The sequence below is a fragment of the Schistocerca gregaria genome, chromosome 1 (genome assembly GCF_023897955.1).
Source record: "Schistocerca gregaria isolate iqSchGreg1 chromosome 1, iqSchGreg1.2, whole genome shotgun sequence".
NCBI classification, from domain to species: Eukaryota; Metazoa; Arthropoda; class Insecta; order Orthoptera; family Acrididae; genus Schistocerca; species Schistocerca gregaria.
Window position 1 is genome coordinate 8,977,751 of NC_064920.1, and position 18,601 is coordinate 8,996,351.

General features: G+C 43.1%; 1 protein-coding gene across 14 annotated transcripts in view; it reads left to right on the top strand.

The window, feature by feature from the left end:
* The window catches only part of LOC126320910 (tight junction protein ZO-1), an 839,027-nt gene that overhangs the window by 544,592 nt on the left and 275,834 nt on the right, over positions 1 to 18,601 (top strand). The window lies entirely within an intron of this gene.

Genomic DNA, 18,601 nt, shown 5'->3' on the forward strand with positions numbered 1-18,601 from the left:
TTATAATTGACTCGATTTAAATTCGATGGCAATTGCGGAAACTGTTACAGAGCTACTTCAACGCTGTATTTCATATAAACGTAAAGGTAATGCTCTCGAAGTTCCCTAATGATTTACAATGGGAACCGAGGACGTGCTATATCGTTTTCATCTACATCTCCTTCTTCCTCGGGTTACAAAGTAGCTTCTCATCCGTTCGGCGTACACAGAATAGGGTCCGTCAGACTGGCAATGGAAGTAGCACAAATAGAAAAATCTTCGACGTCTTCTTCTGTTGAAATGTCCGCGACGGGCAGGCAGCGACGCCGCCATCGGCGCGCTGCGCCTGGAGAGCCTGTACAGGGTGAGGGTGGCCAACCGGACGACACGGCGGCCATTCTTCTGCCAAACTGCGGGCGGGAGTCTTGAATGGCCAGCAGTGGAGCAGCCGAATCAAAAGCACAAGACAATATGGCGAAATCATTCGTTAAATGCCTTTCTGTACAGCTATAATATACTCATTGTACCCTACTACATACAGCACACGACAATTTGATACATTGGCTGTAAAAATTATTCGTTACTTGCATTTATCTCCTTTAAATTTCGTTTACTAGACATATCGCAATGAAAGTAACGTAAATAAAAAAAATAGTATATAGCATTTGTTGTGTATCGGAACTGCATAACGCTAAAGATTTAACTTACCTGTATTACATCAGGTGAATGAAAGTCGTAAGCAGTTGTTTACAAAGTGCGAGGCGTATTAGTGCTTCTCGTCACGTCTTCAAACTTTTTGCATGTCACAAGTAAACAACTGGTATAACTCTCGTAGACAACAAACGAAAAAGATTACAAAAAGCAGGTAATGTTAAATGGAGGCTTCTGTAATAACGACCAAATATAACAAGAAAACTACCGTATGCCTTCTACCCCACAGTAAGTAGGCATATTAAAAACTGTCTTCAAGAGTACCTACAATTATTTACTACGAATAATGTTTCAGCAACCACGACAACTACGGAAAACGTGCTTACAACTTGCCTCCGTCAACAGTCAGGCGATAATGCTGAAACCAAAATACTGCCTAGGGTTCTGATTCGGAACGAAATAAAGTTTGACGCTATAAAGTCGAATGAGCATGGCACAACAATTACAGGAACTTTCCGTTTGCAGCAAGGACTGTCAGATATTGGCTTCAGAAAAGCTTGTGATGCTACCAGTATGCACGCAAACGCTACTTATGTACTAAAAACGATATACAACTAAATCGAACGTGCATGCACAACGCATAACAAGTCTCTAATAATTCAAATACCTTTTAATCATTTCCAAAAGTCCTCTGAACTTCAATTCAACTCAAAAGCACGCGAACATGGGAAGCGCGAGAGACGTTTGGCTGAAAAATGGCGCCGAAGCTAATCAACCAATCACGGGCAACTTCACCTGCGGCCAATCCCTCTGTATACAGGCTCTCTAGCTGCGCCGTGCCGTGGCAACGTGTCCCGCAGCCACACGACGAGGCACTGCACCGCCCTTCTCCGAATGGCGGGGTGATGGGCGTCACGGGCTTCTACTTCGTTAATACAAGAAATCTTTGCTCGTCCACGTAGGCGCGAAAATGTTTGAGAGCGAGAACAATGGCCCAACACCAACTTGTCTGCATTTCCTTAGCATCGCAGTCTGTGTTTCGAGGCACTCGGTAGCTGTCGGTTGTTCCACACCATTGACCCTGTGTCAAATGATGACTGCGAACCTGAGTTCGGAGCATCAGAGTTCTCCTTAATGGACTTTTTTGGATCGTAGTTAATTGAGGAAGAAGGTGTAGTGAGAGCGAGGTTTAAGTTGTCTAATGTGTGTTGACATTTGGTAGACCACTGCGACCGCACTTTTTTAATTTTTTTTTAAGCAACTGACATAAAGGCTTTAAATAGCCGGAGTGTGCAGAATACATTTCCTGTAATGGGTTCGCTCACCGGAACTGACTTCAGCTGCTTCACATCAATAGGAGGTGGTAACTTTCGAATAGCCTCGATATACCGGGTGATCAAAAAGTCAGTATAAATTTGAAAACTGAATAAATCACAGAATAATGTAATAGAGAGGTACAAATTGACACACATGCTTGGAATGACATGCGGTTTTATTAGAAAAAAAATACAAACGTGCAAAAAATGGCCGACAGATGGCGCTTCACCTCATCAGAATAGCAATAATTAGCATAACAAAGTAAGACGAAGCAAAGATGATGTTCTTTACAGGAAATGCTCAATATGTGCACTATCATTCCTCAACAATAGCTGTAGTCGAGGAATAATGTTGTGAACAGGACTGTAAAGCACGTCCGGAGTTATGGTGAGGCACTGGCGTCGGATGTTGTCTTTTAGCATCCCTAGAGATGTCGGTCGATCACGATACACTTGCCACTTCAGGTAACCCCAAACCCAATAATCGCAAGGACTGAAGTCTGGGAACCTGGGAGGCCAAGCATGACGAAGGTGGCGGCTGAGCACACGATCATCACCAAACGACGCGCGCAAGAGATCTTTCACGCGTCTAGCAATACTTCCTTTTTTTATTTTGGTGCTAATAAAAGCCCAAGCATGTGTGTCAATTTTTACCTCTCTATCTACATTATCCGTGGTTTATTAAGTTTTTTAATCACCCGGTATTTAGGTTTGGGTGCTATACCATAAGCGTGAAAGCGTGTCCCAGGTACATTATTTGCCTAACGAAGAAGATGTACTTTTCTTTGCTGGGCTTTAAATTACCTCGTTCCAGAGCGCGAAACAAGGACTCCAAATATTCTCAAAGATCGCTCTAATCTTTTCCACTAATTCGATAGCCTTAAGATAACTGGCGGTGCCCTGAACGCTGCTAGATAAATGTGTAGAAAGTGGCTGGAGCACTAGAGACGCCAAACCACAACTTTTATTTCTGAATAAACCAAACGGAGAGCTTATCACTAAAACTGTTCATGCAGGGGTAATTGAAGGTAAGCTTCCTTTAGGTAGACTTCGGATAAAAAAAAATACTCGTCCGGCGATCTTCGCCACGATATGATCCACTTTTGGGACTGGATATGTGTCCACAATCTTTTGTGAATTAATTGTGACTTTGAAAGTCACCGCAGAGTCCACCTGGTTTCTCGGTAGCAGAGTCCGAGCCCGTCTAGTTTGGTGGCAGACGCTACCGGTACAATTTCTGCCTGTACTATTTTAACTTCCCAAGACGGTTTATGTCTCGTTTTCTGTGATATCCACCAAGACTATGCACTTTGATTCGACTTTCTGAAATATTGTAAGTTTTGTCTGACTGTACGGACCCAATTGAAGGCCGATAAATACAAAGAAGAAAAATATCTGTCGATCTAACGACATGTCTGTTCACGATCCATTCGACGGTCCCTGTAATAGTTTCTGGCGTAAATTAACTCAAAGCAAGGCGGATGTTACGCTCTTTGCAAACCTTGGGTACTTCTGTGGGCTTCAGTGTGGTAAGCGCTTCGTAGCTCCTGTCACTTGCACATTTGCTATCAGAAATCGCTTAAATCTTCAGTACGGCGAATGTGAGGTAGGCATAGCACTCACCTTACCGTCTTGGAGAAAAGAGCCCCTGACATTGCGTTTCTGCAGCTCGACCTCAGTAAATCTTGATCAGACTGTGGTATCATTACGTTGCATATTCGCACAGATTTTATCTCGTACCATGATGTTTTTAACTGTAACTATGCAAGTGTCCAAAATTTAGGGACGAAACTAACTCTCGCATCATGTGTCACTGCCAAATAACATACTGATGATAAACTTGAACTGCACATAGAAAGAACTCATGCTGCATTGCAAAGAGGTTGTGTTTTGTTGTTGTTGTTGTGGTCTACAGTCCTGAGTCTGGTTTGATGCAGCTCTCCATGCTACTCTATCGTGTGCAAGCCTCTTCATCTCCCAGTACCTACTGCAACCTACATGCTTCTGAATCTGCTCACTGTATTCATCTCTTGGTCTCTCTCTACGATTTTACCCCCTACGCTTCCCTGTAGTACTGAATTGGTGATCCCTTGATGCCTCAGAACGTGTCCTACCAACCGATCCCTTCTTCTAGTCAAGTTGTGCCACAAATTTCTCTTCTTCCCAATTCTCATTAGTTACGTGATCTACCCATCTAATCTTCAGCATTGTTCTGTAGCACCACATTTCGAAGGCTTCTATTCTGTTCTTGTGTAAACTGTCCGCCCATGTTTCACATCCATAGGTGTTTACACTCCTTATAAATACTTTTAGAAAAGATTTCCTTACGCTTGAATCTATACTCGATTTTAACAAATTTCTCTTCTTCGCAAATGGTTTCCGTGCCATCGCAAGACCACATTTTATATTCTCTCTACTTCGACCATCATCAGTTATTTTGCTCCCCAGCAAAAGTCATTTACTACTTTAAGCGTCTCATTTCCTTATCGGATTCCCTCAGCATCACCCGACTTAATTGGACTACATTACATTATCCTCATGTTGCTTTTTTTGGTTTGCATCTTATATCCTCCTTTCAAGACACTTTCCGTTCCATCCAACTGTTCTTCCAACTTCCATGCTATTTGTGACAGAATTACAATGTCGTCGGTAAACCTCAAAGTTTTTATCTCTTCTCGATGGATTTTAATTCCTGCTCAAAATGTTTCTTTCATTTTCTTTACTGCTTGTTCAATGTAGAGATTGAATAACATCGTGGATAGGCTACAAACCTGTGCCACTCCCTTCTGAATCATCGCCTACGTTTCGTGCCTTCGACTTTTACAGCTGCCATCTGGTTTGTGTAAAAAAATGTAAATAGCCTCTTGCTCCCTGTATTTTATATCGGATAACTTCAGAATTTGAAAGTGATTATTGCAGCAACATCGTGAAAAGCTTTTTCTAAGTCTACAAATGCTATAAACGTAAGTTTAAGTCGTAAGGTCAGTATTGCCTCACGTGTTCCAATATTTCTACGGAAAGCAAACTGATCTTTCCTGAGGTTGGCTTCTACCATTTTTTCCATTCGTCTGTAAAGAATTCGCGTTAGTATTTTGCAACTGTGACTTATTGAACTGATTGTTCGGTGATTTTCACATCTGTCAACACGCGCTTTATTTGGGATTGGAATTATTATATTCTTGTTGAAGGCTGACGGCATTTCGTCTGTCTCATAGATCTTGCTCACCAGATGGAAGAGTTTCGTCGATGCTATCAGTAGCTGTAACGGAATGTTATCTACGCCTAAGGCCTCGTTTCGGCTTGAGTCTTTCAGTGCTTTGTCAAACTCTTCACGCAGTATCGTGTCTCCCAATTCATACGGCGGGACAAGGTTGTCAGTGGGATGTGTGCTCACCGCATGCTCTGCAGCGTGCTGCCACAGTGACCGCCAGGTCGGTAAGGTGGTGACGAGGTGGACGTGTTGAGCGCGTCCCCAACCCACCCCGCACGCGCCCGCTGGGGTTTGATCGAGGTGAGCGGCTAGGCCGGCCCACTCACCCTCCGCCGGCGATGTCCCACGCGGTTTCGTCCGTCAGCCGTCAGCCGTGGCAGTACGCACGTCGACAAGAAGCACCGCGGCCAGTGACGTCGAACCGGTAGGTGTGCCGCGCTCCGAAGACTCGCGGTGCTGCCGGAGTGCAGCGACCGGCGGCTCGTCTGACCTTCTCGCACGAGAGCAGGCACAGTTTGCGTAGTGATTCAGCGCGTACCCTCATGCGGTGAGAGCTGAGTGCATGCGACGGACACACGAACACAGTCGAACGCGATCGTTTCGATGGTCCAGAAGTTACAGTGTGGGGAGGCATAATGTTGCAAGAGCGTACTGACCTCCAGGTCTTTGTCAGCGTCGTTGTAACACAGTACTCCTTCGCCCGTGTGCGTATTTTCTGTGTTTGGTACGGCCGTGACGCGATTTTCAGGGATGACAATGCGCGATCACATCGAAGAGCGCTGGTGACGGAGGTCTCGTAACGAGAGGATATTGGCGAATGGGCCGGCGTGCCCTCCCCCCACACTGAGGAGCACGTGTGGTAGCCACCGGGGACACACGTGCTGCGACGCGCCCACAGGCGCCAGAAGCTGTCAGCCGCGCTGGCGGAGGAATGAAACGCCGTACCACAGCAGGAACTCCTCACCAGCACCGGAGCACCGTGCAGAGCGTGCACTGTTAGAATTTTTTAATGTCCGGGGAACATCGTGAATCGCCGCGATTTCATGCTATTACTCTCACCGAATGAACGTGTTTTGTCTCATTGCGTATTTCTTCAAGTTACCTTCCATTCTGTACGGTAGGAGCTCTTTGTATGTGTGGTCCATGATTCATCAAACAGTGTTTCTTGGCTGGGAGCCATCGTGAGAATGTGTCTTTCGTCCTTACATTTTGCACACCAGCGTAGATGAGGATTCGGTTTTTTATTTTAGTTACACGCCAAGTTCCGTAGGACCAAATTGAAGAGCAAATCTCCAGGGTCATTGAACGTGTCAGTACATGAAATTACAACATAAAAATAATCACAGATAACAGATAAAATAAATGTTTATTAACCTGAAAAAAGTCAGTCCATAAGTTTAAGTAAAGCCAATCAACAATACGAACGGAATCAGATTAATTTTTCAAGGAACTCCTCGACAAAAAAGAAGCGACCCATTAGGAAACTGTTCAGTTTCGATTTGAAAGCTCGTGGATTACTGCTAAGATTTTTGAATTCGAGTGGCAGCTTATTGAAAATGGACGCAGCAGTATACTGCACACCTTTCTGCACAAGAGTGAATGAAGTCCGATCCAAATGCGGGTTTGATTTCTGCGCGAATATTACTTGAGTGAAAGCTGCTGCTTCTTGCGAATAAGCTAATATTGTTAACAAGAAATGACAGTAAGGAATATATATATATTGAGAGGCCAGTGACAAAATACCCAGACTCGTGAACAGGAGTCGACAACAGGTTCGTGAACTTACACCACTTCTTGCCTGAACTGCCCATTCCTGAGCCAAAAATATCATTTTAGAATGGGAAGAGTTACCCCAAAATATAATACCATACGACATAAGCGAATGAAAATAAGCAAAGTAGACTAATTTTCGTGTCGAACGATCGCTCACTTCTGATACCGTTCGAAAAGTAAAAATCTCAGTATTAAGTCTTTGAACAAGATCATGAAAGTGGGCTTTCCACGACAGCTTACTACCTATCTGAACACACAGAAATTTTAGCTGTTCAGTTTCACTTATCATATGCCCGTTCTGTGAAATTAAAACGTCAGGTTTTGCTGAATTGTGTGTTAGAAACTGTAAAAACTGAGTCTTACTGTGATTTAGCGTCAGTTTATTTTCTACAAGCCATGAACTTAGGTCATGAACTGCACTATTTGAAACCGAGCCAATGTTGCACACAACATCCTTTACTACCAAGCTAATTTCATCAGCAAACAGAAATATTTTAGAGTTACCCGTAATACTAGAGGGTGTATCATCTATCAAAAAAAGGAAAAGGAGTGGCCCCAACACTGATGCCTGGGGTATCCCCCACTTGACTGCACTCCATTCAGACCCCACACCACAGTCGTTATCAACATTGTGAATAATGACCTTTTGCTGCCTGTTGAAACAGTAAGAGCTGAACCAATTGTGAGCTACTACCCTTATTCGTTAATGGTCCAACTTCTGGAGCGATATTTTGTGATCAACACAATCAAATGCCTTAGTGAAATAAATAAAAAATATGCCAACAGTTTGAAACATTTTGTTTAGCCTATCCAGTACCTAACAGAGAAAAGAGAATACAGCATTTTCAGTTGCTAAGCGATTTCTAAAGCCGAACTGTACATTTCATACTAAATCGTGTGATATAAAACGATCAATTGCCTTTACATACATAGCCTTTTCAATAACTTTTGCAAACACTGATGGCATAGAAATCGGTCTAAAATTACCTACATTATCCCTTTCTCCCTTTTTATAAAGTGGCTTTACTACTGATTACTTTAATCGCGCAGGAAACTGACCTTTCGTAAAGGAAAAATTACAAATATGGCTAAATACAGGGCTAACATGTGCAGCACAGTACTTTACTATTCTGCTAGACACGCCATCATAACCATGAGAGTCCTTAGTATTCTGTGATTTAATTATTGACTCAGTCTCCCTCTTGTCTGTATCACGGAGCAGTATTTCAGACATCAATCTCGGAAAGGCATTTGCCAAGAAAGTTAACATGATTCCCTGTAGAAACTATATTTTTATTTAATTCACCAGCAATGCTCAGTAAATTATTGTTAAATACTGTACATATATCTGATTTATCAGTAACAGAAATATTTTTACTACGAACTGCCTTTATATCGTCGACCTTGTGATGGTGACCAGACACTTCCTTCTCAGATGAGCATATGGTTTTGTTTTTATCCTTGACCTTAGCTATTCTATTTGCATACCACCTACTCTTTGCCTTCCTATTAACATTTTTAAGTACCTGACAATACTATTTGTAATGGGCTACTGTAGCTTGATTGTGACTGCTTCTAACATTTTGATATACTTCCCGCTTTGTTCTACAAGATATCCTTATCCCACTGGTCAGCCACCTGGCCTGCCTATTACTGCTAGTACCCCATTTAGAACGTTCAAATGGAAAGCAACTCTCAAAGAGCATGAGAAATGTGTTAAGGAAAGCATTGTATTTATCATCTATGTTATCGGCACTATAAACATTCTGCCACTCTTGTTCCTTGACAAGGTTTAAAAAACTCTCTGTTGCTCTTGGATTTAACTTCCCTTCATAGTTTGTAATTAAATATGACATTTGTTTGAGTACAAAAGCCTTTTAGTGTTACAATTTGTGCATCATGGTCTGAAAGGCCATTCACGCTTTTACTAACAGAATTCCTATCTGATAATGTAGAATGAATAAAAAATATTGTCTATGGCTGTGCTACTGTTTCCCTGCACCCTAGTTGGAAAAAACACAGTATGCATCAGCTCATATGAATGTATGAGATCTACTAACATCCTTTTTCTTTGAACCATCATATTCACAATTAATTCTGAAGTCACCACATATAACTAACTTCTGATACTTCCTACAAAGTGAATCAAGAACCCTCTCTAGCTTCAGCAGAAATGCTCTGAAGTCGGAGTTAGAAGACCTGCAAACAACAACAATTAGAAGTTTAGTCTCACTAAATTCAACTGCCCCTGCACAACATTCAAATACCTGTTCAATGCAGTGTCGTGATACTTATATGGACTCAAATGGGAAACAATTTTTCACGTACATAGCCACTGCCCCGCCCTGCAAGAAACTCCTTGAGAAACAGCGAGCTAATCTGTATCCTGGTGAAGGAAGCCTTTGAAATGTCAAATTATTTAAGTGGTGCTCCGACATACCAATAATTTCAGAGTCAACATCTATAAGCTGTTCACTAACTTTATCCCTAATACTTCATATTGTTGTTGTTGTCTTCAGTCCATAGACTGGTTTGATGCAGCTTTCCATGCTACTCTATCCTGTGCAAGCTTCTTCATCTTCTAGTACCTACTCCAACGTACATCCTTCTGAATCTGTTTAGTGTATTGGTGTCCCTCTACGATTTTTGCCCTCTACGCTGTCCTCCAAAACTAAATTGGTGATCCCTTGATGCCTCAGAATATGTTCTACCAACCGATCCCTTCTTGTAATAAAGTTGTGCCACAAATTCCTCTTCTCCCCAATTCTGTTCAATACCTCCGCATTAGTTGTGATCCACCCATTCTTCTGTAGCACTACATTTCGAAAGCTTGTATTCTCTTCTTGTCTAAACTATTTATTGTCCACGTTTTACTTCCATACATGGTTACACTCCATACAAATACTTTCAGAAACGACTTCCTAACACTTAAATCTATACTCGATGCTAACAAATTTCTCTTCTTCAGAAACGCTTTCCTTGCCATTGCCAGTCTATATTTTATATCCTCTCGACTTCGACCATCGTGAGTTATTTTGCTCCCCAAATAGCAAAACTCATTTACTACTTTAAGTGTCTCATTTCCTAATCTAATTCCAGCAGCATCACCCGATTTAAGTTGACTACATTCCATTATCCTCCTTTTGCTTTTGTTAATGTTCTTCTTATATATTTTATATTTTGATGAAATATGCTAATTTCGTCTCTACTTAGAAACATTACATCCTCTGAAGGCGAGCCCTTAGCTAGAGGGACTTCCTTTGAGCACGTATACCTATCAGCTGACTTCAGCCTACTGATACACCCAACTGGCACAACTGAGGTGTGACCCATGCACTATGCCATCAGTGCCCTCCCGACCCTTATGTTAACGCGCCTAACAGCCGCATTAAGGTGAGGCTGATCATGACGCTGAAACTGTTGCACGAAATGCACATTAGTGCCACTAGTTTGAGTAGCCGTCTTTACCCGTCAATGTGACAAGCGTGTCCTCTTGTATCTTTGTAAATCTCAAAGTGTGGAAGACGCCAGCGAGACCTGTGCGATTCGCGTTACATCGGCGTGTGGAATTACACACATCGACCTCGTGACACTCGGTCTCGGTTAAGTAGCAGTTCTCGCGCTAGTGAATTACGGAACAGTTACACGCGCGGACGTGAGCGTGGACCTGTTATCCCGGTGTGCCCGGCGCGCGTCGCTTACTGGGACGGCGCGACAGCCCTCGCCTCGGCCGTCGCTTACTCACGGGTGGCCGAGGGATCGGTTAACGCTGCCGATGACGTCTTCGTTTGCTGAGAGGGACGTATGACTAGTAAAAATTTGTACGAAGAGCGTCTCTTCAGCTTCGACAAATCATTTTTCAAACACTAATCAGAGGAATGCACTAAAATCGTGACAGGTTTGCTTACACTTACCATTAAGGCACACATAGAGCCGTGCAACCGAGCACTGCACTCGCGGAAAATTTGCAAGCTTTTGTTGTTGTAAGTGAAAAATTTACGCTTTTCCGCAGCGACATCAGTTTGGGAGGCGTAATAATTTGCCAACTTCCGTTTTAACTGTAGGATCGTTATTTAAGTAGGGTCTGCTGGAGGATTAAGTCTGCCAGTATCAGCCCGAGTGTCGTGTTCTTTGTCCTCACCGCGTTTCGTTAATCGGGATCGGCATTCCTAACCGTGCAGCTGGTAGGCATCATATTCGCTGAGGCTCATTTTCTTCGTGTCACTCTGCACGTTCATCAGTTAGCTGCTTTCAGGTGTTGCTTTGCCTCTCTTTTTCGTTGCCGTGGAAAGATACTTTTCCACGACACGGTCACCAGGTCTTCGTGTCGTTTGATGGTAGGGTCTAGCACTCAGCGTGGATTCTCAGATTTTTTCGTACATTGGGACCACTTTTAAACTACTCCTTACGAATTCATTGAACACTTTAGCTCAATTTTAGTCCTCCTGCCTATCGTAACGTGTGCACTACTTTTGTACGGAGCATAGGCAAGCAAGAAATCTTTGCCCCTCACCTGTGATTTGTGAGGCAAACGAGTGCGGTCGCAGCATGGCTGGGTAGTTCAGACGTGTCTCCGATTTTTTGTTGAAACTGATGAATGGAGGCGGTGAAAAGCTCCTCTGTCCCCTGCATCTTTTGCAACAAGATAAGGGATTGTGTCGTGTCGAGATATCCAGCAATGCAGTTCCATACGTACGAGCGTCACTATTAGAAGAGTTTCAAAATTGTTTCACTGTGAGCCGTTGGGAAGTTGCAATGCAGTATGTATCTACGCCTTAAATGTATCATTTATTTCGAAAATCCCAGACTCGTCGACAATTTGGCTGTGACCATCGTCACAATGTGCTGTATTGCACGCTAAAGATTTGTTTCTCTTTATCAATGTCACTATAGAAGTATGGAATGACAGGATTGAATCAGAGTCACAACATTCATTTCGAGTACAACTCTTACGAAGAGTGTGAATGTGGAACGCGGAAGTGTCACCCGAGGCCGGTAACTTCACTCACTCGCTGTCTCGTAAACAATACAGTTTGTTCGTCCCACATTCTCAGTCGATTCCCGGAATGCTGGCTGGCTAGCAGGGCACTGTCATTGTCAAGGCAGTTGACACTCGTAGGCCATTATAGAGCTGTCGGTGATACTCGTACACAACTCGTCAGTTCTAGTTCAGTTCACGTGGTTGGCGTTGTAAAGCAGTGCGACCACGTTGGTGCCCGACCAGAACTACGGGTATGTCGCGGTTACGCTGCTAACGCCTGCGGTGCAGCTAACCCGGCAGACGCGGTTGTACTGCGGGATGCCGCAGTGCCCCTTTGATGTCTGTACCTTACGCCCATACTTATCTAAAACCGAAGCACCGTACGTTCTCTGCATTACTAATCAGTGAAGAACTAAACAGACACACAGGCCACATCAGAATATCTTATAGCAAAAATATAACTTAGTTGACAAAAAAATCATCGACTATTGTGCCGTACAGGTCCCTACTCGTTTGTTTATGGAAACAGCAGCCTGTTGTGCTTGTGAGTGCATGTGTAGTTATTGTCATATCAGAGTTTTAAAAATAACATATATTTCAGATTCTGCCGCACTTCACCACACACGTTACGGCCGCCGCACAGTGCTTAAAGTGGCCACGCGACAGTTGAGCAACTATTGCAGAGATGTTGTGCTGGGGTTCACACACACAAATACAGTGTCGATGTACGCTACGTACATAACTGGTGTGGAGGTAATAGCAGGAAGATACAGTAAAATGAAACCCCAGACGTATAACTTACCACTCGAATAGCAGAAACACTAAAAATTGTGATCTTAAACCCTTGTAATATTACGGAAATGAAGCATATGAAAAGAGAATGAAAGTGCCACGACTTATTACGTGGATGTACGGTGCCCCCGTATTGTGTCCAAAACCGAGAAGATTTTATTTAAATGTTGTTATCAGTATAGTGGCAACTTCGTTTATTGTGCCCCTGTAACATTTCCTCGCAAAATTGTGGAGAAGTTTTCCATTTGACAAGTCTTCTTGTCCATTCAAAACTCTGTCAGGGTGGCCCTTTAGGTGGTTATAAATCTGTATCTCCTCCATTCTATTTTCATATTTTAAATTTGCTATTATTACATAGCTCTAAGAGCACAACTTTTAGCATTTAATATGTTCGGCTGCTAAATGATACACCTCAAGTGTTAATTTAATCTGTTGTTTGATTTGTTGAGGGGACCAGACAACGAGGTCACGGCGCCCATCGGATTAGGGAAGAATGGGGCAGGAAGTCGGCCGTGCCGTTTCAAAGTAATCATCCCGGCATGTGGCTGAAGCAATTTAGGGAAATCACGGAAAACCTGAACCAGTATGGCCTGACGCGGGTTTGAACCGTCGACCTCCAGAATGCTGGTCCAGTGTGCTAACCACTCCGCCACATCACTCGGTAACTTAATCTGTGTCCCTGCTATTACGCCGATATGAAACCCACAAGCCCTCCTCATCCCTCCCGCACCTCGAAATTGACGGGAAGAAGACTCAGTCGATTGGATTTTTGGCGGCGAATCGATTGCAGCGTATGGAATACTGTTTCGAGAATTTCTGATGGGTAGGGCAACGTGTGAGATATTTTTTACTGAAAGAATTTACTGGATACAAGCCAGTGTAAGGAATATAGTTATTTGTTCCAAGAATTTGGCGGGAAGTCGATTCCAGTCTATAGAATATTGTTTAAACCATTTCTGGCCGACAAGGCAATGCTTGGAATATTGTTCATCTAAGCAATTTATGGGACACAAGTGAGCGTTTGAAGTATAATATATTTATTTAGTTAAAGAATTGGTGCGGAAATTGACTGCAGTGTAGGGAATATTGTTTATTTAAAGATTTTCAGGTTGCCAAGGAAGTCCGTGATGTTTAAACAACTGTGGCGCTTGTTTTATTGGAATCGGAGGTGGAATGCCGTCAACATAACTGCTCTGCTGAAAACCGGCCGCCGCGCCGGCTGCTCCGCTGGCCGCGCCACGCCCGCCCCCACCCCCCACCCGCCGTGCGCCGCGCACACCGGGCGTCGCAATAGTCATCGAAAGACCGCGCCAACCTTTTCCGATTTGATGCCTGAGAAATTCCTGTTGGTTCACTCGGAGACGCCTGGACACTTCCCTTGTCGAGAGCCCTTCCTAACAAAAAGTAACAATGCGGACGCGACGAACCGCGGTATTGACCGTCTAGGCGCGGTTGAACTACAGGCGACACGAACCGAGTACCTACTTCCTGGTCGAATGACTGGAACAGATCGGCTGTCGGACACCCTACGTCTAATAGACGCTGCTCATGAATGGTTGTTTACATCTTTGGGAGGGTTTATTGACATCTCTGAACAGTTAAAGGGGGTGAGTCTGTGATTCAACATCCTCTTTCAGATGAACTACGCGAAGTACTCCATGCCTCTGCCACATCTGGGCACAAACCGAGTCTTCAGTTTCGAAACTATGGTGATTCTAACTGAGTGACAGGAGTTTGTGAGCTACTTTGAGCCCTGTGTATACATTTGCTTGATCGTTGTGCTGTACACAGGATTAGTGCAGCATGGTGTGTAATTTCACATGTCAAACACTGGTGCTGTGCATTTGTCTGTTTCCCTGTAAGAGCCATTTGCAGTTCCTGACGATCATTTAAAGGACTGATGTGAGCATAGGATGATTTCTGAACTGTAATTGGCTGTGAATAGTGGACGCTATACACCTCCAGACAGCTATACTGTGCGAGTACCACAAAGAGTCTATGGTTTTCTTTGGAATAGAGGGAAGTAGTTTTATCATCTTAAAGTCTGTCACTGTAGTGATTGAGATAGAAAACTTATAGGGTGTGTCTGTTGCACAGTTGATGGAAGTGAAATGCTTACAACTCAGTCCATCTGGCATTCCGACATTTATAAACCATACGTTTCTTCTTAACAATCTCTTATACCATCAGAACATTCTGATATCTACTATACACCAATAACCAATGCTAACCTCCTCGGCATGCATGCATCTGCAGAGATCTTGTGCACCTGCATGGGTACTGTGAATATGATTGGTGCAGAACAGTCTTTGCTGAATCACACTTATGGAGTCAGTTTGCTGTGTTATCTCATGAGACATTCCACACGTGTAGTATGCTTCTACTTCTGGTCAGCTACCTCTCCCCATGAACCATGGACCTTGCCGTTGGTGGGGAGGCTTGCGTGCCTCAGTGATACACATGGCGGTACCGTAGCTGCAATCACAACGGAGGGGTATCTGTTGAGAGGCCAGACAAACGTGTGGTTCCTGAAGAGGGGCAGCAGCCTTTTCAGTAGTTGCAGGGGCAACTGATTGACTGATCTGGCCTTGTAACAATAACCGAAACGGCCTTGCTGTGCTGGTACTGCGAACGGCTGAAAGCAAGGGGGAAACTACGGCCGTAATTTATCCCGAGGGCATGCAGCTTTACTGTATGGTTAAATGATGATGGCGTCCTCTTGGGTAAAATATTCCGGAGGTAAAATAGTCCCCCATTCGGATCTCCGGGCGACGACTACTCAAGAGGATGTCGTTATCAGGAGAAAGAAAACTGGCGTTCTACAGATCGGAGCGTGGAATGTCAGATCACTTAATCGGGCAGGTAGGTTAGAAAATTTAAAAAGGGAAATGGATAGGTTAAAGTTAGGTATAGTGGCAATTAGTGAAGTTCGGTGGCAGGAGGAACAAGTCTTCTGGTCAGGTGACTACAGGGTTATAAACACAAAATCAAATAGGGGTAATGCAGGAGTAGGTTTAATAATGAATAGGAAAATAGGAATGCGGGTAAGCTACTACAAACAGCATAGTGAACGCATTATTGTGGCCAAGATAAATACGAAGCCCACACCTACTACAGTAGTACAAGTTTATATGCCAACTAGCTCTGAAGATGACGAAGAAATTGAAGAAATGTATGATGAAATAAAAGAAATTATTCAGATAGTGAAGGGTGACGAAAATTTAGTAGTCATGGGTGACTGGAATTCGGTAGTAGCAAAAGGGATAGAAGGAAACGTAGTAGGTGAATATGGATTGGGGCTAAGAAATGAAAGAGGAAGCCGCCTGGTAGAATTTTGCGCAGATCACAACTTAATCATAGCTAACACTTGGATCAAGAATCATGAAAGAAGGTTGTATACATGGAAGAACCCTGGAGATACTAAAAGGTATCAGATACATTATATAATGGTAAGAGAGAGATTTAGGAACCAGGTATTAAATTGTAAGACATTTCCAGGTGCAGATGTGGACTCTGACCACAATCTATTGGTTATGAACTGTAGATTAAAACTGAAGAAACTGCAAAAAGGTGGGAACTTAAGGAGATGGGACTTGGATAAACTGAAAGAACCAGAGGTTGCACAGAGTTTCAGGGAGACCATAAGGGAACAATTGACAGTAATGGGGGAAAAATACAGTAGAAGAAGAATGGGTAACTTTGAGGGATGAAGTAGTGAAGGCAGCAGAGGATCAAGTAGGTAAAAAGACGAGGTCTAATAGAAACCCTTGGGTAACAGAAGAAATATTGAATTTAATTGATGAAACGAGACAATACAAATATGTAGTAAATGAAGCAGGCAAAAAGGAATACAAACGTCTCAAAAATGAGATCGACAGGAAGTGCAAAATGGCTAAGCAGGCATGGCTAGAGGACAAATGTAAGGATGTAGAGGCATATCTCACTGCGGGTAAGATAGATACTGCCTACAGGAAAATTAAAGAGACGTTTGGAGATAAGAGAACCACTTGTATGAACATCAAGAGCTCAGATGGAAACCCAGTTCTAAGCAAAGTAGGGAAAGCAGGAATGTGGAAGGAGTATATAGAGGGTCTATACAAGGGCGATGCACTTGAGGACAGTATTATGGAACTGGAAGAGGATGTAGATGACGATGAAATGTGAGATACGATACTGCGTGAAGAGTTTGACAGAGCACTGAAAGACCTGAGTCGAAACAAGGCCCCCGGAGTAGACAACACTCCATTGGAACTACTGACGGCCTTGGGAGAGCCAGTCCTGACAAAACTCTACCATCTGGTGAGCAAGATGTATGAAACAGGCGAAATACCCTCAGACTTCAAGAAGAATATAATAATTCCAATCCCAAAGGAAGTAGGTGTTGACAGATGTGAAAATTACCAAACAACTAACACGAATTCTTTACAGACGAATGGAAAAACAAGTAGAATCCGACCTCGGAGAAGATCAGTTTGGCTTCCGTAGAAATACCGTAACACGTGGGGTAATACTGACTCTACGACTTATCTTAGAAGAAAGATTAAGGAAAGGCAAACCTACGTTTCTAACATTTGTAGGCTTAGAGAAAGCTTTTGACGATGTTGAGTGGAATGCTTTCTTTCAAATTCTAAAGGTGGCAGGGGTAAAATACAGGGAGCGAAAGGCTATTTACAATTTGTACAGAAACCAGATGGCAGTTATAAGAGTCGAGGAGCATGAAAGGGAAGCAGTGCTTGGGAAGGGAGTGAGACAGGGTTGTAGCCTCTCCCCGATGTTATGCAATCTGTATATTGAGCAAGCAGTAAAGGAAACTAAAGAAAAATTCGGAGTAGGTATTAAAATCCATGGAGAAGAAATAAAAACTTTGAGGTTCGCCGATTACATTGTAATTCTGTCAGAGACAGCAAAGGACTTGGAAGAGCAGTTGAATGGAATGGACAGTGTCTTGAAACGAGGATATAAGATGAACATTAAGAAAGGCAAAACGAGGATAATGGAATGTAGTCGGATTAAGTCGGGTGATGCTGAGGGATTTAGATTAGGAAATAAGACACTTAAAGAAGTAAAGGAGTTTTTCTATTTGAGGAGGAAAATAACTGGTGATGGTCGAAGTAGAGAGGATATAAAATGTAGACTGGCAATGGCAAGGAAAGCGTTTTTGAAGACGAGAAATTTGTTAACATCGAGTGTAGATTTAAGTGTCAGGAAGACATTTCTGAAAGTATTTGTAGGGAGTGTAGCCATATATGGAAGTGAAACATGGACGATAAATAGTTTGGACAAGAAGAGAATAGAAGCTTTCGAAATGTGGTGCTACAGAAGAATGCTGAAGATTAGATTGGTAGATCACATAACTAATGAGGAGGTGTTGAATAGGATTGGGGAGAAGAGAAGTTTGTGGCACAACTTGACTAGTAGAAGGGATCGGTTGGTAGGACATGTTCTGTGGCATCAAGGGATGACCAATTTAGTATTGTAGAGGGAGACCAAGAGATGAATACACTAAGCAGATTCAGAAGGATGTAGGTTGCAGTAGGTACTTTGGAGATGAAGAAGCTTGCACAGGATAGAGTAGCATGGAGAGCTGCATCAAACCAGTCTCAGGACTGGTCAGCTGCAAACTAAATCAGCGAAAGAGGTGCAGGGAGGGTTGGTCAAAGACGATCTGCAGAGATCTTTCAATCTCTAACATTATCCTAAAGATGCGAGATTACCATGTGACTCTGATACACAAAGAGAAAGATGGACAATCATAATCGTAAATTACGCACTATGATAAAAGTGTTAGAAATTTGTAGGTAACCAAACTGGAGTTGCACTGTTGAATCCCGCCAAATATTCCAATCCTATTAGCAGCCAATAGGAAGCATGGAAACACTGTTAGACACAAAAAGTATC